The sequence below is a fragment of the Petromyzon marinus genome, unplaced genomic scaffold (genome assembly GCF_048934315.1).
Source record: "Petromyzon marinus isolate PM22_M1 ecotype Great Lakes invasive population unplaced genomic scaffold, UKy_Petmar_22M1.pri1.0 PM_G_Scaffold_20, whole genome shotgun sequence".
Classification (NCBI taxonomy): Eukaryota; Metazoa; Chordata; class Hyperoartia; order Petromyzontiformes; family Petromyzontidae; genus Petromyzon; species Petromyzon marinus.
The window spans coordinates 1463967-1488099 of NW_027422762.1; the positions used below are offsets into that span (position 1 = coordinate 1463967).

Sequence of the window (24133 nt, forward strand, 5' to 3'; positions counted from 1 at the left end):
ATTGTTACATGAAGACAAGTCCACATATTGTGGCCAAGGTTTAGAAAATTGTTATTTTTATTTACATAGCACAGCAATTATTATTTTTGTTTAAATATTTTTAATGGCAATATATTGGAGGGGCATTTTGAGCAATATTTTTTTGGGGGAAATCTTTTTTTATTCTTCTACAAGCCGCCACAACATGTACACTTAGCCAGCTCTTACAATGAACAATACTTCAATGGTACGCGTTGAAACTTAAGCCTAATGTGATTCTCCCCTCTGAGAAACACTTTCAAGGTCCCTCTTGTCATTTCAATATATCGTTGATACAGAATAAACTCCGCCCATCTCATTCCACCAATGGATGAAGGCTTCCCCAACTCCATGGCGGTAATGGGGAGGAGGGGGAGGTTGTTTGACCATACTTCACCACTGCGGGTCATGTACAAAGCTTCATTTCAGCCAGATCTGTCCCCAAGTCGGCTGGGCACGCCGCATCCGCCACTCTTGTCACCCACAGCTGTGACCACGAGCCACGAGCCTACTCCAGTCCACCAGAGACATGGAGAATATTCTTCAGCGTGATGCTCTTTGGTCCTTTCAGGTTAAAGTCATCACGTGGTAGGTACAAAATAAAATAAATCACGACGTTTCGGGCGCAACACAAGCTAAATTTTGATTTAAAGCTTTCGTGACTGCAGTAATTTATATTCAATATATAAAAGATATAAAACGTGAGAATTTGTATTGTTTTATATATATTTTATTATTTTATTGTTTCCCTTCAACGTGACTTTACCGAAAGAGCTAAGAATATAAGGGACAAGTCCTTAGTAACAACTCCTTACGAACAACTCCCTACTTACTAACAACTCCCTACTAACAACTCCTTACGTACTAACAACTCCCTACTAACAACTCCCTACTAACAACTCCTTACTTACTAACTCTTATCATTTTTCATTGCTGAAGGGGTTGCCCCTCCTACCTGAAAATCCTGGCTCCACCTCTGAGTGTGTGACAGGGTCAAGTTTGTATTTGCAGTAAAGTCTAACTCTATTGAGCACGGAGGTTATATAAAAACAGTAGTTTATTTTTGTTTTCCTCTGCTACTCTTTCTAAGAATGTAGTCGGGAAGTTATCACAGCACATGTGCAGCTGAAGTCGGAACTGTTCATCCCAGCATTCAAGGACATCTGTGCCTGGCTTCACACCTCTAAGTTGCGACTGAACATTAATTTATGCATTTCTGCATAACACAAATAGTATTATTTTCAACACCCTTTGCTATGTCACCTGAATTTAGCTTTCATAAATATTCATTTTGAAGCCAGACAGCCGAAATTGTGTGCTCGGAGTTTTGGGTTAACGTTCATTTTGAAGATACGAGCACTTCCAGGCACGTTTATGACATTTGCCCTCATTGTGTGCCATAACAGCTCGTGTGATGAATTTGGGACACTTTTTCACTATAACATGAATATATGAATAAGTATAGACGTGTTAGTCACGTGTGACTGTATATATGCATTCCTCTGTGCATCGATACTGACGTGTAGATGGTGTGGATATTCTTTTTTTCTCTCTGCAGCTGTCGCTTCCTCTGCAGAATTTGTCTGATGGAGCAAAGGCACTTGGTGCAGCTCGGTGCAAAAAGGCATCAATGCGACCGGTGTCCATACAGCACGGATCGTACTGAACATTTGACATTGCACCAGAAAACTCACACAGGGGAGAAACTGTTGTATATATAGGTGTTATGAAAATTGATGAAAATAATAAAAAATTAATGAAATTTGAAATTTGCATAATTTATCCGAAATTATGTTCATCAGTGTAATTATGTGCATAAATTATGCTGATTCGAGATATAATCGTATTAATTTATGCGAGTGGGCGTGGTCATGATAATGCAGGTCGTTATGGATTATAAGGTCGAGCCTCGGTGACGAGGATTGTGTTATGAATTGGAATAACGCAATTAATCGTATGCAGTGATGCAGGCGTTGTGAGCGTGAATGAGAGAGAGTCGATTCGACTCTGCTCTTTAATTCCGTATTATCGATAAGGATACGATTACTCTCGATTGAACATTATGAATTATGTGTGTTATGGATTATGTGTGGTGATAGTGTGCTTATGATAGGTCCCCAGGATTCAGATCTCATACGCAGAACAATATTATGCAGAATTTCAGGAAGAATCACACACAAACCTTCTGCTTTGATCAATTTTATTTTCTAGCTAACTTAAATTTTTGGATAATATGAAAACTCAATCTCTAGATGTTGGAATTTCAACACAGCGTTAACATGATACCATCACGATTGCGTTGTTTCACCTCGATAGCGGCACCTGTGGTTAATTCCCGATGCGTAACGCAATCGATCGGTTGTTGAGAGAGAGATTAAAAACAAGCGAACTATTCTATCAAAACCTTAACCTTATAATATGCAAACTCGTATTCTTGAATGATTACACAACACGGCACTCGGTCTTTGATTCGTATCCAATCCTTAACACATTCTGATATGCGAAATTATTATGCTTGAAATCGTCAGCACAGTACCACGGCGATGTTCGTTCATTGATTCATCAACGATTATGCAATTAAAGCGTTCGACTGAAATAATTCTGATTGCCTTATCAACACCACTTGATGGCCGCAATGCTTCGTTACTTGAATTGTCACACAACACAGCATTCGGTCATTGATCATGCGCGGCCCTTAATGCAATTATTGTCACGTTAACAATAGGATGACTGATTATTATGCAACGCTACTCGTTGAAAGGGTACTCCAACCAGTATTATTCTTGGAGGCACAAATATGCGTTTGAATTCGTTATTTCATTCGTGGATACCAGCAAGATTATGTAGAAAGAAAAATATTAACGAACGACTCAAGTATTTCTAATAGACTTTTCAACGCGACTCAATGGGTGGCGATGTTTCCTTTTGAGATCCTTATCTCGGGCCAATCTTTTAATTAATTGTGGCCAGACCCTTGACAGGGAACCGGTTGAACACGCTCTTCACCCCCGCGAGCGGCGCTCCGTGGTGAGGTGCCAATAATGAATCCTTGTTAATGGGTCAGTTGGTAATTTATGCGGTTAGAAGTACAGCCCCGGCACAATATTACAGAGGAAAATTATGAACACTCTTAAAAACGATGGATTATTCACTCGGTCGTTGCGATGTTTCCACAATCACGGATGGTTCAATGGCTTGAGGTTTTAGGCTTTGTTAATGACCCGTGTGTGTGTTGAATGGTATGAGTGGTGAAAGAGTAGGCCAATGTTCGGAATCGATTCTTTGCGTCAAGCAGACGTCTGGTTTGTCGTGTAGTGGGGGGCAGTGTATCATACGTATCAGTTGATTCTTCTTTCAGTAGTTGGTTCGGACTCGACGGACGTTGGTGAACGAGTAGATACGTTGTTGTAGCTGCGATGACCGTCTGGTAGATGGCGTTAGAAGCACGCCCGCAGCGGCGCGGTTGTACGCGGACGGTATGTAATGCGCGCAGGGCGTCTGCGAGCAGCTGGCACGCTGGTGCTCCGTCGTTGGTGGTTGTAGATTGCAGGCTCACGATTCGCTCGTGGTGGCGCTGGCCGCTAACAGCGGCAGCGGGTCGCCAATCGGCGACACTCGCCAATTCGGCGAGTTGTAGAGGCGTCTCTGGCGTCGGTGATGGCTGGTCTTCTGCTGAGATGAGTTGAGCGGGTCTTCTGCTGAGATGAGTTGAGATGAGTCTTCTTCTGTTGAGCTGAGTTGAGATGAGTCTTCTTCTGTTGAGCTGGCCTCGAGGGCTGATGAGCTGATTTCAATGCTGAAACGGCTCCTTTTTATGCCAAAAATCTCTCTCCTTCTCGGCTCCTCCTCACGAGGCGGAGCTATCTCTGATCTGATCGTATGTCGGTGGGGGGGGGTTCGTGTGTCGGTGGTGGGGGGGGGTTCGTATGTCATTGTGTATGTTTGTGTGTGTGTCATTTATGACACGGTTCTGTTGGGGTCTTTCCTGAAGCCATAAACATCAAGACAACAGACACCTCGATTCATCTTGGAGGCGTCTGGTTGTCTACTCCATCCATCCAAAGAGAGGGGCGGGTTCCCCCCCCTTTTTCGTACACGTTTTCGACGCACAAAGAAATGGTTAAGATTTTTTTATGTTTAACATTTCACATCACAGTTGGTATCTTATCATACACAGTTATGATCCTGCTTGTGATTCATAGTATTTGATTTATTTCCAAGTGAAGATGCTCTTCCGAGGCTATGCATTTTATCACGTGCTGCAGAGAAAGACAAAGGTGGCCGGGATCTTCCCATCTCTCTATACTTTGCAAATATCATTTCGACTCCACATTCTACCAGCCTAATCCACCCCGTTACCTTGGCTCTTACTTAGTTTATTAATTTTCGTCACTTTGTGTGTTTATAAATGTGTGAGTTTATTTAACTTAAAGCTCGCTCGCTCTTTTGCTGCCCGTGTGCAGGGTGGGGTGGGGCCACTACTAAGTCCCGTGTGTGGCAGATGGTTCCTGCGATAACGATCTGTTTGCCCTGGCGTGAAATTCCTCTCTCGCGCTCTTCGGGAGAGACAAAGGTGGTCGGGAGCACCTATCTCTTTATACTTTCGACTTATATTTCTCAAATACCATTTGGTCCCATGTTCGCCACGACTCGTGTTTGTAACTACGTCCTCCCGACACCTCTCGGTTTTACCAAGGTTCGAATTATTATGATGGAATTATTAAAAAGAAAAATAATTATCATCCTGAGTTTAAGAGGTCCGTTTCTTGATTGTTGGAATCCATGTCTCTTGGTTCTGTAAGGTTCTATAATGGAATGTCGTGTAAGGTGAACAAGTTATTATTAATGTTATATTGCAATTTCTTTAAAACTTTGTTTGCCTGGTTGCCGTGTGTGGGGTGGGGTGTGTCTCCTCATCAAACCCGGCTGGCTTTTCCAGATGGCATCTTGTGATAAGGTGTGATTCCTGCTTCTCCGCGTTGCGAGAGACAGAGGTGGTCGGGGTTGCTTGGGATATTGTTTAAACTCTTTTGTAAGTTTGCCCGTTCGCCTCATTCCTTCTCGATAACCTTTGATGTGACTCGGTATTCCTGCTCCAAGCTTTGGTTTAACAGTAAAGGTATTAAAGGTGAAAATCATTTGATAGCGAATTAATCATTGGATAATAATTCACTGATGTGTCTGGTGGCCTGTTCTTAATTGGAGTGAGCGTTAGGACTGCTAATTTTATCTTATTCTTGTTGTTGCCTTTTAATTTTTTTGTTGTTTTACTGGCAAATAAGGATAAAAAATGTATACGATTTACCCTGTTGGCGTCTCCGTGTCTAGTCTCTTGGTGTTCTGACCTCGGAGGGACCTTTCCTAAGGGGCCCATCAAACTCTTGAGAGTTTTATTATTTCTTTATATATATGGCCTGTTTATGACCGACATCTGGTTTTTCGTGTTTCTGGCTTACGGTTTTATTCATTATAAAAAAAATATTGTTTGTCACGAAAGAAAGGAAAAATAAATCTATGTGTATGCATCCGTAAATATTCTTATGGATATTGTGGAAAAAGGGGCCGTATACAACAGTGTACACACACACAGTACACACATTGTACACACACAGTGTACATACACAGTGTATACACAGTGTACACAAACAGTACACACACAGTGTACACACAGTGTACATACAGTATATACACACAGTGTACACACAGAGTACACACACAGTGTATATATACACACACACAGTGTACACACACACAGTGACACAGCGACACACAGTGACACACAGTGTATACACAGTGTACACACACACTGTACACACACAGTGTACACACACACAGTGTACACGCACACAGTGTATACACAGTGTATGTCCACACAGTGTATATACATACACACAGTGTACACACAGAGTGTACACACAATAATGTCCACGTTGTTGTTGCTGAGCTCACACACCCAAGGGAGAGAGCAATGGAAAATGAATCTAAATCAACTTAAACTCCAACTCTGTGAGGTCACCACTCTGCATTACCTCATCGGCGTGAAACGCCATGGTGAGGTGTACCTCGCTAGTGACGTCATGTCACCAAGGTATTCAGCCCTCCCCCGTCCACCGCGCTCTTGAGCGTGACGTCACCTCCGCTTGGGTCACTGCCGATATCGTTCCAGTGGCAATCCTTATATGGGCACAGCTACGCCCAGTGACTGGTGGCTCATTAACATAATGTATCCTTAAGCCGTCGCGAGTTTGTTGCGACGGGTCAGCGCCCACGCCCCCATCCCTCGACATATGGTCCGGCTTCATTAGCATAATTTATTCATATTCTTAGCTCTTTCGGTAAAGTCACGTTGAAGGGAAACAATAAAATAATAATATATATAAAACAATAAAAATTTGCACGACGTTTCGACCATAACACAAACGGTCGTCATCAGGTGTGTCGGTTTGCAATAATTTATTTATTTTTAAACGATGTATTTATTTTTAAACAGTGTAAAAAAAAGTCAGCACACGCGCAGCGATTTGGCAGTTTATTTAGAAGGACAAGTCCATCTCTGTTCTGAAAAGAAGAGGGGGGAGACGAAAAATTAATGTATGCTGTCTGAAAGCCACTGTAAGCATGAACAATCAATTAAGACCTGAAATGGTTAATCAAATCTTTCCAATGATTGCTAAGCTGGAATCCATCTTCTCGGTTGAAATTGTCTCTATGCTTGTATATGTGGATAGCCTCATGAACGAATCTCTCATGGTAGCCAGATGGCTTACAAAGAACCTCTGTCTTGGAAAAGTCAATGTCATGTGAGCCTACTGAATTATAACAGTGATCTGCTGTTCACGAATGCGGTCCGAGACATGGCGTTTGGTTTCTCCAATGTAACTACTACCACAGAGGCAACTTAGTTTGTAGACACCAGGGTACTGTATGTCCGGAATCACATCTTTTACAGACGGAACCAGATCACGGATTTTATGTAATGTGTTGAAACGGACCTGGATCTTGTGTTTATTCAAGATTTTGGAGATCTTTTTTGTGATCCCCGCAATGTAGGGTAAAGTGATGGTTTTGAACGGCTCCTCAAGAGGGTCCTTCTTCATTGTTTGAGTGATAGCTTTGCGGATTGTATAGTCGGAGTAACCATTAGCCCTAAGAGCTTGGTGTACGTGCTTGAGTTCACTGCCTATGTGTTCCTGGTCGGATATGCATTGGGCTCTATGATACAGAGTCTTGATGAGAGAATTCTTCTGTGATGGATGGTGGTGGGAATCCGGTTTCAGATAAGCATCCGTATGGGTAGCTTTCCTGTAGACAGAGTGGCTCATTGAACCATCAGGTCTCTTTTTAATTAGGACATCCAAAAAAGGTAGCTTGCCATCTTTTTCGACTTCCATGGTAAATCTGATGGCTGGGTGTATGGAATTGATGTGGTCGAAGAATTGGTCTAGAGCAGGCCGGCCATGTGGCCAGATGACAAAAGTGTCATCCACGTACCTCTTCCAAAGACGCTATACGGAGAGACGCGCAAACTCCAAATATACAGCAGGCGACAGTGTCGGGATCGAACCCACTACTTCCTGTATACCAGGTGAGGTAGTTAACATCTCACCACGGAGAGAGACACGCAAACTCCAGTTAGCCTCGGCTATGTTCGTTGATCCTCAATTAATTACTTGGTGGAGTGAGGAAGCATTCATGCCAAGCAGATGAAGGTGGCCGGGCGTGATTCTAGACACGCCACCGCCTGTTTACCCAGTGACAGTGTACAGTTTGTGTTTGCAGCAACGTCTATTAACTCTGTTGAATACGGAGGTTATAGCGTAACAATAGTTTACTTTTGTTTTCCTCTGGTACTCTTTATAAGAATGGAAACAGGAAGTTAACACAGCACACACATGCAGCTGAAGTCGGAACTGCTCACTCCAGCATTTAAGGACATCTGAGCCTGGATTCACACCTCTAAGTTGCGATTGAACATTCATTTATGAATTTCTGCCTAACACAAATAGTATTGTTTTCAACACCCTTTGCTATGTCAGCTGAATTTAGCTCTCATAAATATTCCTTTTGTAGCCAGACAGCCGATATTGTGTGCTCAGAGTTTTGGGTGAACATTCATTTTGAAGATACGAGGGCTTCCAGGCATGTTTATAACCATTTTCTCTCTCATTGTGTGCCATAACAGCCCTGTGATGAATTTTGGAAACTTTTTACTACATCATGAATATATGAATATAGACGTGTAAGTCACATGTGACTATATATGCATTCCTCTGTGCCTCGATACTGTCGTGTAGATGGTGTGGATATTTTTTTCTGTCTGCAGCTGACGCTTCCTCTGACGCTTCCTCCGCAGAATTGTTCTGATGGAGCAAATGCAGTCAGCGCAGCTCGGTAGGACAAGGCTCCAATGCGACCGGTGTGCATACAGCACGGATCGTACTGGAGATTTGACACGGCACCAGAGGACTCACACAGGAGAGAAACCCTTCAAGTGCAGTGTGTGTGGGAAGGCGTTTTCACGGTCATCTGTTCTTAAAGAACACCAGATAACACACATGGGAGAGAAACCCTTCAAGTGCACTGTGTGTGGGAAGGCATTTTCACTGTCATCTGTTCTTAAAAAAACACCAGAGAATACACAGGAGAGAAACCCTTCAGGTGCATTTTGTGCGGGATGATGTTTTCACAGTCACCACATCTTAAAGTACACCAGAGAACACACACAGGAGAGAAACCCTTCAAGTGCAGTGTGTGTGGGAAGGCGTTTGCACATTCATCTCCTCTTGTAACACACCAGAGAACACACACAGGAGAGAAATCCTTGAGGTACACTCTGTGTGGGATGATGTTTGCACAGTCATCACATCTTAAAGTACACCAGAGAACACACACGGGAGAGAAACCCTTCAGGTGCACTCTGCAGGAAGGCGTTTGCACATTCATAAAATCTTCAAGTACACCAGAGAACACGGAAGCATCAGAAGATCTGCAAGGAGTGGAGTCTGAAATCAGCTTGTGAAAGTCAAAGTGCCACTATAAGCCCATCCCTCATGAAACACGAACCGGAAGAAAATCCCAGCTTGGACACTTTTCAAGATATCAAGGTGAAATATGAAGAGGTGATGGTGAAGAGGGAAGAAGTGATGGTGAAGAAGGAAGAAGTGATGGTGAATAGCGAAGAAGTGTAGGTGAAATGTGAAGATGAAGATTCAACTCCAAAATCGGACCTTCATATTGATGGAGGCAACGTCAAGCAGGGGGTGAATTCTGACTGAGGCAGAGCGAGGCAACTCCCAGCAGTTTGTGGAAGTGTGGGTGGAGTTACTCCTAGACAATACAACGTCAAGTGGAGACCCGGTAGATGTGTAAGCCAGAGACGATGTCGCTACAATAGATGCACCTTTGTCACAGGCCTTTAATGACAAGAATTTGAAGTTGAACACTCAATTCCTACCATCAACCTGCAGAGTAAGAGTGGCCAGTCTTTGTGGACCTGTGGGTTGGGTCAATATCTCACCAGGAGCGAGAGCCAATAAGCTCCCAAGCATTCACGATGTTCTCATGATAATTGCTTTTACGCTTTGCTCGCTTAATCGCCTCGGCAACTCGGAGTTTTGTATCTCGTCTGAGATGCTCGAAGAGCATCCCCAAGTAGCAGCTGCCCCTGTGTGGCACAAGGTGGTGGCCCTGCACCGGCCTGCATGTGGGCAAGAGCCTGTCAGTAGGGGGCGATGATTGATGCGTCATCTCGGTTGTGTAGTTTGTCGGCAATCTTGATTCGAAGCTTTTGTGACTGGAGGAATCCACACTCTAGTTATTTCGGTAAAGTCATCACGTGGGTAGAAACATAACAGACCACGGCGTTTAGATCACAACACAAGCAGTCGTCATCAGGTGGGACAACCACAGCAAGAAGAAGACGCTGAAGTAGGCGCCTACTTCAGCAGTTTTGTCTTCTTGCTGCTGTGGTTGTCCCACCTGATGACGATTGCTTGTGTTGCGATCTAAACTCCGTGATCTATTATTTGTAGCTAATGTTTAGAATTTGCTACATTTTGACCCAGACGCCAGCATGCAATGGCCTACTCGTTTTGAATGACACTGCAATAGTACGGTGTACATACACTGTTAAGCAGGCGGTGCGTATTTTTAAAATAACTTCTTGTTAATACGATGTAACCTGATGCAGTCAATTTTGCTGCAGTAATTCAATGTTAATATGCCCGTCAATGATTTAGAATGAATACTTGTCTGACTGCGCGTACATGTAACATTTTGTCTGAGGGTCACATTGAATAAGTGATATTAGGACAAAGTGTGTGTGTGTGTTTGGAAGTAACCTGTACAGAGAACTCAGGTGAGACCCGTTGTTCTTGTGATACAGGTCAAAGGGTACTTTTGTGTTTCACGAAGCGTCTGCCTCTGGAGCAACTCATTGTCTTTGAAATAGGGAGCACGCTCGGATCATTCAGCAGTTACAAGGCATACCACTTGAAAGTTACACGTATAGGAGCAGGTACATTCTCTACAACACGAACTGTAGTTTTGTCTTACGTGTTGACGTAGATTTTGTCTAACTGGGACTAGAAATGGTCCTTGCTGATTGACGTCTGGATGTTCGTACCTATCGGTTGAAGCAAACCCCACTGCTGTTGTTGAGACACTGTGCACCAATAAGGGTCCAACACATTGACGGCCTTCAGGCCAGGAAAGTCACAACATTTGCACACGAAGGACGCATTCACGCAAGTACCCCATGCTCCGTTTTGAAGTTTTAAAATTAAACATCTTTGAATTGTGTTGTGTTTTGAATTAGATGATTGTATTTCTTCATTAAAAGCTTGTATCAATTTACATCTGGAAGACTTCATTGAAAAGGACATTTCATGTGAATTTTCTCTCGTCATTAAGTAGATGGCCTTGCCGGGGGTTTGGTTCAATGCGGACACAAACAGTGTACACACACAGAGTATACACATACAGTGTACACACACACAGTATACACAGTGTGTACACACACACAGTGTACACACAGTATACACAGTGTACACACACAGTGTACGCAGTGTACACACAGTGTACACACACAGTGTACACACACACTGTACACACAGTGTACATACAGTATATACACAGTGTACACACAGGGTACACTGTATATACACAAAGTGTACACAGGGTACACACACAGTGTATATATACACACAGTGTACACACACACAGTTACACACACAGTGACACAGCGACACACAGCGACACACAGTGTATACACAGTGTACACGCACAGTGTATACACACAGTGTACACACACACAGTGTACACACACAGTGTACACACACACACAGTGTATACACAATAATGTCCACGTTGTTGCTGAGCTCACACACCCAAGGGAGGGAGCAATGAAAAATGAATCTAAATCAACTCCAACTCTGTGACGTCACCACTCTGCATTACTTCATCGGCGTGAAACGCCAGGGGGAGGTGTACCTCGCTAGTGACGTTATGTCACCAAGGTATTCACCCCGACTCCCGTCCACCGCGCTCTTGAGCGTGACGTCACCTCCGCTTGGGTCACTTCCGATATCGTTCCAGTGGCAATCCTTATTTGGGCAAAGCTACGCCCAGTGACTGGCGGCTCATTAACATAATGTGTCCGTTAAAGCTGTCGCGAGTTTATTGCGACGGGTTCAGCGCCCACGCCCCCATCCCTCGACATATGGGCCGGCCTCATTAACATAATTTAATCAGTCACACAGCCGCTCGTGGGAGGGAAGTGACGTCATACTACTTCCTGCTGTCGCGAGGCAACAGGAAGCTGCCGTGTGCGCGCTTGCACTGAAATCCGAGGTGAGAAATTCTCATCGTTGTGGTGGTGATGGTCGTCGTTGTGGTGGTGGTGGTTGTTGTTGTTGTTGTTTACCAAGGTAGAGCCTCGTTCTCTCTCTCGTAGGGATGTCAGTTGAGTAGCAGCGAGCATGGGAATCGATGTCCAGGTTGGAACTTTACAACGCGGGGCCTAGCCACGCGGGGCCTTGCCTCCTGCCCTCGCCTGATTGCGTTCACTTTAATTATCTCGCTTAAGTTTAATTTGTCTTCACCCGGCTCGCCACTTTGTAACTTTGTTTTATTGTAAATATTCACGCAGTTTTTATTTTCTTTTGTTAGCAGGCCAAGCCCGCTTGAGCTGCTATACCGCTCTTGTTATCAGAAGCGACCTGCCCACAACAACACAAGGTGAGGCTTTCTCAACGTGTGTGAATGTTTTGACTTAAAACTTTGGTGACTGCAGGAATTAATATTCTTGGTTCTTTCGGTAAAGTCACGTAGATAGAAAATAAAATGAAAATAACAGATTATAAATTTAATGAAAAATAAAATTAGAAAATAAAGCAATAAACCCACGACGTTTCGATCGCAACACAAGTGGTCTTTATCTTATTCAATTTAATCTGTTATTTTTATTTTCTATCTACGTGACTTTACTGAAAGAACCAACAATACGTGCGTCAATATCTATCGGTCAAAGACGCTAAGCGCGTGCCGCTGTTGACTCTGAATGTGTGGAGGGGAACACCTTCACCACGGGGAGAGAGAGAGACAGAGACACGGATAGCCTCGGCTATGTTGATTGATCCTCGATTCATTACTTGGTGGAGTGAGGAAGAATTAATGCTGAGCAGATGAAGGTGGCCAGGCATGGTGCTGGTCACACCACCACCTGTTTACTCATGGCAGTGTGTGACAGTGTCAAGTTTGTGTTTGTAGTATAGTCTATTAACTCTATTGCACACGGAGGTTATATCAAAACAATAGTTTATTTTTGTTTTCCCCTGGAACTCTTTATACGAATGGAAACAGGAAGTTAACACAGCACACACATGCAGCTGAAGTCGGAACTGTTCATCCCCAGCATTCAAGGACATCTGAGCCTGGATTCACACCTCTAAGTTGCGATTGAACGTTAATTTCTGCATAACACAAATAGTATTGTTTTCAACACCCTTTGCTATGTCAGCTGAATTTAGCTTTCATAAATATTCCTTTTGTAGTCAGACAGCCAAAATTGTGTGCTTAGAGTTTTTGGTTAACATTCATCTTGAAGATATGAAGGCTTCCAGGCATATTAATGACATTTTCCCTCTCATTGTGTGCCATAACAGCCCGTGGAGAGAAACCCTTCAGGTGCACTCTGTGCGGGAAGGCGTTTGCACGTTCATCAAATCTGATGAATTTGGGAAACTTTTTCACTACATCATAAATATATTAATAAGTATAGACGTGTAAGTCACATGTGCATTCCTCTGTACCTGACGTGTAGATGGTGTGGATATTATTTTTTTCTGTCTGCAGCTGACGCTTCCTCTGCAGAATTGTTCTGATGGAGCAAAGGCAGTCAGCACACCTCGGTACGACAAGTCAACAATGTGACCAGCGTGCATACAGCACGGACCGGACTGGAAATCTGACACGGCCCCAGAGAAGTCACACAGGAGAGAAACCCTTCAAATGTACTGTGTGTAACAAGGCATTTGCATGGACATCCGTTTTTCAGAACCATCAGAGAACACACACGGGAGAGAAACCCTTCAGGTGCACGATGTGCGGGATGGCGTTTACACAGTCATATAATCTTGTAATACACCAGAGAACACACAAGGGAGAGAAACCCTTCAAGTGCAGTGTTTGTGGGAAGACATTTTCAGGTTCATTTGTTCTTAAAACACACCAGAGAACACACACGGGAGAGAAACCCTTCAAGTGCACTGTGTGTGGGAAGGCGTTTGCACAGTCATCTGCTCTTAAAACACACCAGAGAACACACACGGGAGAGAAACCCTTCAAGTGCAGTGTTTGTGGGAAGACATTTTCAGGTTCATTTGCTCTTAAAACACACCAGAGAACACACACGGGAGAGAAACCCTTCAAGTGCAGTGTTTGTGGGATGGCATTTTCATGGTCATCTGCTCTTAAAAAACACCAGAGAACACACACGGGAGAGAAACCCTTCAGGTGCACTGTGTGCGGGATCGCGTTTGCACAGTTACCACATCTTCAAGTACACCAGAGAACACACACGGGAGAGAAACCCTTCAAGTGCAGTGTGTGCATGAAGGCATTTGCACAGTCATCTGCTCTTGTAACACACCAGAGAACACACACGGGAGAGAAACCCTTCAGGTGCACGATGTGCAGGATGGCATTTGCACAGTCATATAATCTCGTAACACACCAGAGAACACACACGGGAGAGAAACCCTTCAAGTGCAGTGTTTGTGGGAAGGCATTTTCACGGTCATCTGCTCTTAAAAAACACCAGAGAACACACACGGGAGAGAAACCTTTCAGGTGCACTCTGTGCGGGAAGGCGTTTGCACATTCATCAAATCTTCAAGTACACCAGAGAACACACACGGGAGCGAAACCCTTCAAGTGTACTCTGTGCGGGAAGCCGTTTGCAGATTCATCAAATCTTCAAGTACACCAGAGAACACACGCGGGAGAGAAACCCTTCAGATGCACTCTGTGCAGGAAGGCGTTTGCACAGAAACTACATCTTCAAGTACACCAGAAAACACAAAAGCATCAGAAGATCCACAAGGAGTGGAGTCTGAAATCAGCTTGTGAAAGTCAAAGTGCCGCAATGAGCCCATCCCTCATGAAACAAGAACCGGACGAAAATCCCAGCTTGGGCACTTTTAAAGGTATCAAGGTGAAATATGAAGAGGTGATGGTGAAATGTGAAGAAGTGATGGTGAAGAGTGAAGAAGTGAAGGTAAAATGTGAAGATGAAGATTCAACTCCAAAATGGGACCTTCACATCGTGAAGCAGGAGGAGAATTCTGACTGTGAGGCAGAGTGAGGCAACTCTCAGCAGTTTGTGGAAGTGGAGGTGTGGGTGGACTTGCTCCTAGACAATACAAAGTCAAGTGGAGACCCGGTAGATGTGTAAGCCAAAGACGATGTCGCTACAATAGATGCACCTTTGTCACAGGCCTTTAATGACTAGAATGTGAAGTTGAACACTCAATTCCTAGGTTCAACCTGCAGAGTAAGAGCGAGCGGCCAGTCTTTGTGGACCTGTGGGTTGGGGAGATCTCTGACCAGGAGCGAGAGCCAAGAAGCCTCCTAGCATCCACTATGTTATCATAATTGCATTTACTCGGTGCTTGTTTAATCGCCTCGGCAACTCGGAGTTTTGTATCTTGTCTGAAACACTCGAAGAGCATCCCCAAGTAGCAGCTGCCCCTGTGTGGCACAGGGTGGTGGCCCTGCACCGGCCTGCATTTATTTTGTTTTCCGCCTGAGGATGACCGCTTGTGTTACGATCGAAACGTCGTGATATATTATTATTTTTTCTACCTACGTGACTTTACTGAAAGAATCAAAGAGTATGTGAACAAGAGGCTGTCAGTAGGGGGCGATGATTGATGTTTCATCTCAGTTGTGTAATTTGTCGCTAATGTTTAGAATTCGCCAGCATGCAATGGCCTACTCGTTTTGAATGACACAATAGTATGTTTTACATCCACTGTTAAGCAGACGGTGCATATTTTTTAAAATAGCTTTTTAATCAGATGTTATCTGATGCAGTAGATTTCACTGCAGTAATTAAATATTGTTAAAATTCCTGTCAATAATTTAGAATGAACATCTTCTTTGGTTCTTTCGGTAAAGTCACCACGTAGAATGAGAATAAAATAATAAAATAATAAAATAAAATAACAATCAAATTCTCACGACGTTTCGGCCACAACACAAGTGGCCTTCAGGTGAAAGGAACAAACCTGTCGGGACGACAGAGCTTCAATGAACGTTGTTAAGATTCGTAGCGTATTTTAAGCTGGTTTAGAGAAGTGAGGCACCTTGACAAAGGGGTTTACATATAAAACAGGAGAATTTAGCATTGAAATAGCTGAGTGATTAGCTTGTGACTGGTCATAGAAATAGACTGGTCATATAAATTGCTTTATTGTGTTGTTTTATTAATTTATTAATTTATTCTCATTCTACGTGACTTAAGATGAATCCTTGCAGTCACGGAAGCTTTAAATCGAAATTTAGAATGAACACTTGTCTGATTTTGTGTGTACATGCATCACTTTATTTTTTATAAGGGTCAAACATTGAATAAGTGATGTTAGGACAAAGTGTGTGTGTGTTTTGGAAGTAACCTGTACAGAGAACTCAGGTGAGACCCGTTGTTCTTGTGATACAGGTCAAAGGGTATTTTTGTGTTTCAGGAAGCATCTGGAGCAACTCATTGTCTTTGACATAGGAAGCACACTCGGATCATTCATCAGTTACAAGACATACCACCTTAAAGTTACACGTAGAGGAAATACATTCTCTACAACACGAATTATAATTTTGTCTTACGTGTTGACGTAGATTTTGTCGAACTCAGACTAGAAATGCTCCTTGCTGATTAACGTCTGGATGTTCACAACCATGGCTTCAAGCAAGCCCCACTGCTGTTGAGACATTGTCCACCAAAACCGGTCCACAGTTGGCTTGCACTGAAGCAATGCAGTAATTATGGACTCGCACGAAGGCCGCGGGATTTATATGTCGAGTTAAACATTCCTTTGTTTCGTGGAGAGACCGATTAAATTAAAGACGTCTTGTCTGCTGATCTTGTTCATATCTGTGTACATCGATATCCCACATTGCTTGCACGTACACACCACACGCAATTAAATCAATAAGAATAAGAATGACTTCCGGGCATTGCGAAGATCGAGGAATCTCTTTCAATGGAGCGAGTTCAGTGTGTTCGATTCAACATCTCTCTGTCCCTGTCCGTCTGTGTCATCTGTTTGCCTCTGTGTTTCTCTCTGCCTGTGTCTCTCTGTCGTCTCTGTGTTCCTCTTGTCTGTGTCTGTCCGCCTGTCTTGTCTGTGCCTCTCTAGCAGCGTCTATCCAACCGTATTCAACGACTGTCAGTAGCAACACGCGCCCGGTCAACTTCCACGGCCCGCGACTCAAACTTGTTTATCTGTAACTTTCGCACCATACCTAGCCAACCGTGATAATCTATGGGTCTCTGTGTGAGTCTGTGAGTCTCTGTGTGAGTCTGTGTGTGTGTGTCTGTGTGAGTCTCTGTATGTGTATCTGTGTGAGTCTCTGTGTGTGTATCTGTGTGTGTGTATCTGTGTGAGTCTCTGTGTATCTGTGTGAGTCTGTGTGTATCTGTGTGAATCTCTGTGTGTGTATCTGTGTGTGTATCTGTGTGAGTCTGTGTGTGTATCTGTGTGAATCTCTGTGTGTATCTGTGTGTGTATCTGTGTGAGTCTCTGTGTGTGTGTATCTGTGTGTGTGTATCTGTGTGAGTCTCTGTGTGTGTATCTGTGTGTGTATCTGTGTGAGTCTCTGTGTGTGTATCTGTATGAGTCTCTGTGTGTGTATCTGTGTGAGTCTCTGTGTGTGTATCTGGAACTTATTTCGCACCGTACATAACCGAACCTGCCCAGGAGGAGCGGCTGGTATCATAAGTCGCTTGCCTTATTGCCTCAGCAACTCGGTGTTTCGTATCGAACCTCATCTCAAACAATGGAAGGGCGCCCCCTAGTGGCAGCTGCCCCTGTGTGGCACAAGGTGGCCCTACACCTCCCCCTGGCGTTAAACGCCAGGGGGAGGTGTACCTCGGTAGTGACGTCATGTCACAAAGGTATTCACCCCTCCCCCGTCCACCGCGCTCTTGAGCGTGACGTCACCTCCGCTTGTGTCACTGCCGATATCGTTACAGTGGCAATCCTTGATTTAAAGCTTTCGTGACCGCAGTAATTCATATTCTTAGTTTTTTCGGTAAAGTCACGTTGAAGGGAAACAACAAAATAATAAAATATATAAAACAATAAAAAATTCTCACGACGTTTCGACCATAACTCAAACGGTCGTCTTCAGGTGTGTTGGTTTGCATAAATTTATTTTTAAACGGCGCATTTATTTATTTAAAAAAAAACGTTAGCGCCACGCGCAGCGATTTGGCAGTTTATTTAGGACTAGTCCATCTATATTCTGAAAAGAGGAGGGGGGAGACGAAATTTTATAATGTATGCTGTCTGAAAGCCACTGTAAACGTGAACAATCAATTAAGACCTGAAATGGTTTATCAAATCTTTCCAATGATTGCTCAGATAGAATCCATCTTCTCGGTTGAAATTGTCTCTGTGCTTGTATATGTGGATAGCCTCAAGAACAAATCTCTCATGGAAGCCAGATGGCTTACAAAGAACCTCTGTCTTGGAAAAGTCAATGGCATGTGAGCCTACTGAATTAGAACAATGATCTGCCACGGCCGAGGTGTTGGTCCTACCGTGTTTAAGGTCTGCTTTGTGTTCACGAATGCGATCCGAGACATGGCGTTTGGTTTCTCCAATGTAACTACTACCACAGAGGCAACTTCGTTTGTAGACACCAGGGTATTGTATGTCCGGAATCACATCTTTTACAGATGGAACCAGATCACGGATTTTATGTAATGTGTTGAAACGGACCTGGATCTTGTGTTTATTCAAGATTTTGGAGATCTTTTTTGTGATCCCCGCAATGTAGGGTAAAGTGATGGTTTTGAAAGGCTCCTCAAGAGGGTTCTTCTTTATGGTTTGAGTGATAGCTTTGCGGATTGTATAGTCGGAGTAACCATTAGCCCTAAGAGCTTGGTGTACGTGCTTGAGTTCACTGCTTATGTGTTCCTGGTCGGATATGCATTGGGCTCTATGATACAGAGTCTTGATGAGAGAATTCTTCTGTGATGGATGGTGGTGGGAATCCGGTTTCAGATAAGCATCCGTATGGGTAGCTTTCCTGTAGACAGAGTGGCTCATTGAACCATCAGGTCTCTTTTTAATTAGGACATCCAAAAAAGGTATCTTGCCATCTATTTCGACTTCCATGGTAAATCTGATGGCTGGGTGTATGGAATTGATGTGGTCGAAGAATTGGTCTAGAGCAGGCCGGCCATGTGGCCAGATGACAAAAGTGTCATCCACGTACCTCTTCCATAAGGTTGGGCGCAGAGTGGCAGTCTGGATGGCGTCAGTCTCAAATTTCTCCATGAAAATGTTAGCTATAACTGGAGAAAGGGGGGAGCCCATTGGGGTGCCCTCAGTTTGTTTGTAGAAAGTTCCATTCCAAGTGAAGTATGTATTGGTTAAACAGTGTCTCACCAGGGGGGGTACCTCAGTGTTTAGTCCTTGATGAACCAAGTCTTCAATGATTGCAATGGTGTCAGGTACAGGAACCTTGGTGAATAAGGAAACTACATCGAAACTGACAAGCAGGTCGTCTGGGGACAGGGAAATACCCTTGATTGTCGATACCAGGTGAGTAGAATTTTTGTACCGCAGAGGTGGTCTTTCCAGTGAAAGGACGCAGGATTTCAGACAAAAAACGAGCTAGTTTGTAGGTGGGGGAGCCGATAGTAGAGACTATGGGACGAAGGGGTGTATCTACTTTATGTATTTTTGGTAAGCCGTATAATCGTGGTGGCCTGGCAGCAGAAGGTTTCAACGAAAACTGTTTACATTGATCAATTAATGCGGTTGAATCAGAAATTATTTTGTTGGTTTGTGTGACGAGGCTGTTGGTGGGATCTCTTTTTATTTTTGTATAACTACCATCGTCGAGTAATTATTTAATTTTGTTGTTGTATTCTATTTTATCCATGATGACAGTAGCATTGCCTTTGTCAGCTGAGAGGACTACAATATCATTCCTCTTTTTTAATTTATATAATTCAAAACGCTCATATTTGCTGAGGTTGCTAGCTGGCATCTTAGCGTTTTTGAGGGTTGCAGCGATTTCAGATCTTGCTACGTCTGCAGCGATGTGACCCAGGCCCCTGAGAGCAACGTCTACTTGGGCAATTATATCATTAACTGGTATGTGTTTAGGTGTGACTGCAAAGTTTAGACCTTTAGCTAAAACGGATTTCAGACCATCGGAAATAGAACTGTTACTGCGATTAATTACGACTTTATTAACGTCTAACTTTTTGGTGTGTGGGTCCGGTCTTTTGTTGAAGAGGAGGTTAAATTTGGAAATCAGGTTTTCCTTACATTTGGTCGACATAGTAGCAGCTGAAGAGGCAGTCATATTGTCTACATGTTCCCAATCCGATGTGGACATTGTTGCCGTCAATGATAAGTGTGATTTGTAGAGTGACTTGTCTAACTGATCTAGTTCGGTGCGTTTAAGTCTGATTTTTTCTGAGATAAGAGCTAAGCTAGTTTTGAAAAGAATTCGTTTCGCATTAGAAGAAGTTACAGCAGCAGAGGTCAGTGTAAATGCGATTGGTATTACCCCAGAGTCGCAGCATCTCTTCAGGAAGGTGAGAGACTCGATCAGCTGAGCTTTCTTATCCCGGAGTTTGTTGAAGGATCTTAAAGTTATGTGAAAACCCTCCCCGTAGAGGCGATTAAATTTTGATTTAAAGCTTTCGTGACTGCAGTAATTCATATTCTTAGTTTTTTCGGTAAAGTCACGTTGAAGGGAAACAATAAAATAATAAAATATATATAAAACAATAAAAAATTCTCACGACGTTTCGACCATAACTCAAACGGTCGTCTTCAGGTGTGTTGGTTTGCATACATTTATTTTTAAATGGCACATTTATTTATCTAAAAAAAAAACGTTAGCGCCACGCGCAGCTATTTGGCAATTTATTTAGGACTAGTCCATCTATATTCTGAAAAGAGGAGGCGGGAGACGAAATTTTATAATGTATGCTGTCTGAAAGCCACTGTAAGCGTGAACAATCAATTAAGACCTGAAATGGTTTATCAAATCTTTCCAATGATTGCTCAGATGGAATCCATCTTCTCGGTTGAAATTGTCTCTGTGCTTGTATATGTGGATAGCCTCATGAACAAATCTCTCATGGAAGCCAGATGGCTTACAAAGAACCTCTGTCTTGGAAAAGTCAATGGCATGTGAGCCTACTGAATTAGAACAATGATCTGCCACGGCCGAGGTGTTGGTCCTACCGTGTTTAAGGTCTGCTTTGTGTTCACGAATGCGGTCCGAGACATGGCGTTTGGTTTCTCCAATGTAACTACTACCACAGAGGCAACTTAGTTTGTAGACACCAGGGTATTGTATGTCCGGAATCACATCTTTTACAGATGGAACCAGATCACGGATTTTATGTAATGTGTTGAAACGGACCTGGATCTTGTGTTTATTTAAGATTTTGGAGATCTTTTTTGTGATCCCCGCAATGTAGGGTAAAATGATGGTTTTGAAAGGCTCCTCAAGAGGGTTCTTCTTCATGGTTTGAGTAATAGCTTTGCGGATTGTATAGTCGGAGTAACCATTAGCCCTAAGAGCTTGGTGTACGTGCTTGAGTTTCCATGAGAGATTTGTTCATGAGGCTATCCACATATACAAGCACAGAGACAATTTCAACTGAGAAGATGGATTCTATCTGAGCAATCATTGGAAAGATTTGATAAACCATTTCAGGTCTTAATTGATTGTTCACGCTTACAGTGGCTTTCAGACAGCATACATTATAAAATTTCGTCTCCCCCCTCCTCTTTTCAGAATATAGATGGACTAGTCCTAAATAAATTGCCAAATCGCTGCGCGTGGCGCTAACGTTTTTTTTTAAATAAATAAATGCGCCGTTTAAAAAATAAATTTATGCAAACCAACACACCTGAAGATGACCGTTTGAGTTATGGTCGAAACGTCGTGAGAATTTTTTATTGTTTTATATATATTATTATTTTGTTGTTTCCCTTCAACGTGACTTTACCGAAAAAACTAAGGATATAGTGGCAATCCTTATTTGGGCAAAGCTACGCCCAGTGACTGGTGGCTCATTAACATAATGTGTCCGTTAAAGCCGTCGCGAGTTTATTGCGATGGGTTCAGCGCCCACGCCCCCATCCCTCGACATATAGGCCGGCCTCATTAACATAATTTATTCAGTTAAAGAGTCGCTCGTGGGAGGGAAGTGACGTCATACTACTTCCTGCTGTTGCGAGGCAACAGGAAGCTGCCGTGTGCACGCTTGCACTGAAATCCGAGGTGGTGGTGGTTGTTGTTGTTTACCAAAGTAGAGCCTCGCTCTCTCGTAGGGATGTCAGTTGAGTAGCAGCGAGCATGGGAATCGATGTCCAGGTTGGAACTTTACAACGCGGGGCCTAGCCACGTGGGGCCTTGCCTCCTGCCCTCGCCTGATTGTGTTCACTTTAATTATCTCGCTTAAGTTTAATTTGTCTTCACCCGGCTCGCCACTTTGTAACTTTGTTTTATTGTCAATATTCACGCAGTTTTTATTTTCTTTTGTTAGCAGGCCAAGCCCGCTTGAGCTGCTATACCGCTCTTGTTATCAGAAGCGACCTGCCCACAACAACACAAGGTGAGGCTTTCTCAACGTGTGTGAATGTTTTGACTTAAAACTTTGGTGACTGCAGGAATTAATATTCTTGGTTCTTTCGGTAAAGTCACGTAGATAAAAAATAAAATAACAATAACATAATAAACACAAAAAATATTAAATAAAGCAAAAAAACCCGCGTTTTGATTGCAACACAAGTGGTCTTTATTTAATGTAATTGTATTATCTGTTATTGTTATTTTCTATCTACGTAACTTTACTGAAAGAAACAAGAATACGTGTGTCAATGTCTATCGGTCAAATCGCTAAACGGAGTGACGCAAACTCCAAATATACAGCAGGCGTCAGGGTCGGGATCGAACCCACGACTTCCTGTACACCAGGTGAGGTAGTTAACATCTCACCACGGAGAGAGACACGCAAACTCCAGTTAGCCTCGGCTATGTTCGTTGATCCTCAATTACTTGGTGGAGTGATGAAGCATTCATGCCATGCAGATGAAGGTGGCCAGGCGTGATTCTAGACACGCCACTGCCTGTTTACCCATTGACAGTGTACAGTTTGTGTTTGCATTAACGTCTATTAACTCTGTTGAACACGGAGGTTATAGCGTAACAATAGTTTATTTTTGTTTTTCTCTGGAACTCTTTATAAGAATGGAAACAGGAAGTTAACACAGCACACACATTCAGCTGAAGTCGGAACTGTTCATCCCAGCATTCAAGGACATCTGAGCCTAGATTCACACCTCTAAGTTGTGATTGAACATTAATTTATGAATTTCTGCATAACACAAATAGTATTGTTTTCAACACCCTTTGCTATGTCAGCTGAATTTAGCTCTCATAAATATTCCTTTTGTAGCTAGACAGCCGAAATTGTGTGCTTAGAGTTTTGGGTGAACATTAATTTTGAAGATACGAGGGCTTCCAGGCATGTTTATGACCATTTGCCCTCTCATTGTGTGCCATAACAGCCCTGTGATGAATTTGGGAAACGTTTTTACTACATCATGAATATATGAATATAGACATGTAAGTCACATGTGACTATATATGCATTCCTCTGTGCATCGATACTGACGTGTAGATGGTGTGGATATTATTTTTATCTGTCTGCAGCTGACGCTTCCTCTGACGCTTCCTCCGCAGAATTGGTCTGATGGAGCAAATGCACTCAGCGCAGCTCGGTACTACAAAGCAACAATGCGACCGGTGTGCATACACCACGGATCGTACTGGAGATTTGACATGGCACGAGAGAACTCACACAGGAGAGAAACCCTTCAAGTGCAGTGTGTGTGGGAAGGCGTTTGCACGTTCATTTACTCTTGTAGAACACCAGAGAACACACACGGGAGATAAACCCTTCAAGTGCAGTGTGTGTGGGAAGGCGTTTGCACATTCATCTACTCTTCTAGCACACCAGAGAACACACATAGGAGAGAAACCCTTCAAGTGCAGTGTGTGTGGGGAGGCATTTTCACAGTCCCCACATCTTCAAGTACACCAGAGAACACACACAGGAGAGAAACCCTTTAAGTGCACTGTGTCTGTGAAGGCATTTGCATGGCCATCAGTTCTTCAGACCCTCCAGAGAACTCACACAGGAGAGAAACCCTTCAAGTGCACTGTGTGTGGGAAGGCATTTGCACGTTCATCTGCTCTTGTAACACACCAGAGAACATACACGGGAGTGAAACCCTTCAGGTGCACGATGTGTGCGAAGGCGTTTGCACATTCATCAAATCTGCAAAGACAC

At 43.3% G+C, this 24133-nt stretch overlaps 1 long non-coding RNA gene across 1 annotated transcript; it reads left to right on the forward strand.

Moving 5' to 3' along the window:
* Positions 1-11798: 11798 nt before the first annotated feature.
* Positions 11799-13851, forward strand: LOC142912446 (uncharacterized). Its single transcript, XR_012934063.1, has 3 exons — positions 11799-11868; positions 12187-12255; positions 13372-13851. It is a non-coding gene; the product is annotated as an uncharacterized LOC142912446 (long non-coding RNA).
* The last annotated feature ends 10282 nt before the right edge of the window (positions 13852-24133 follow it).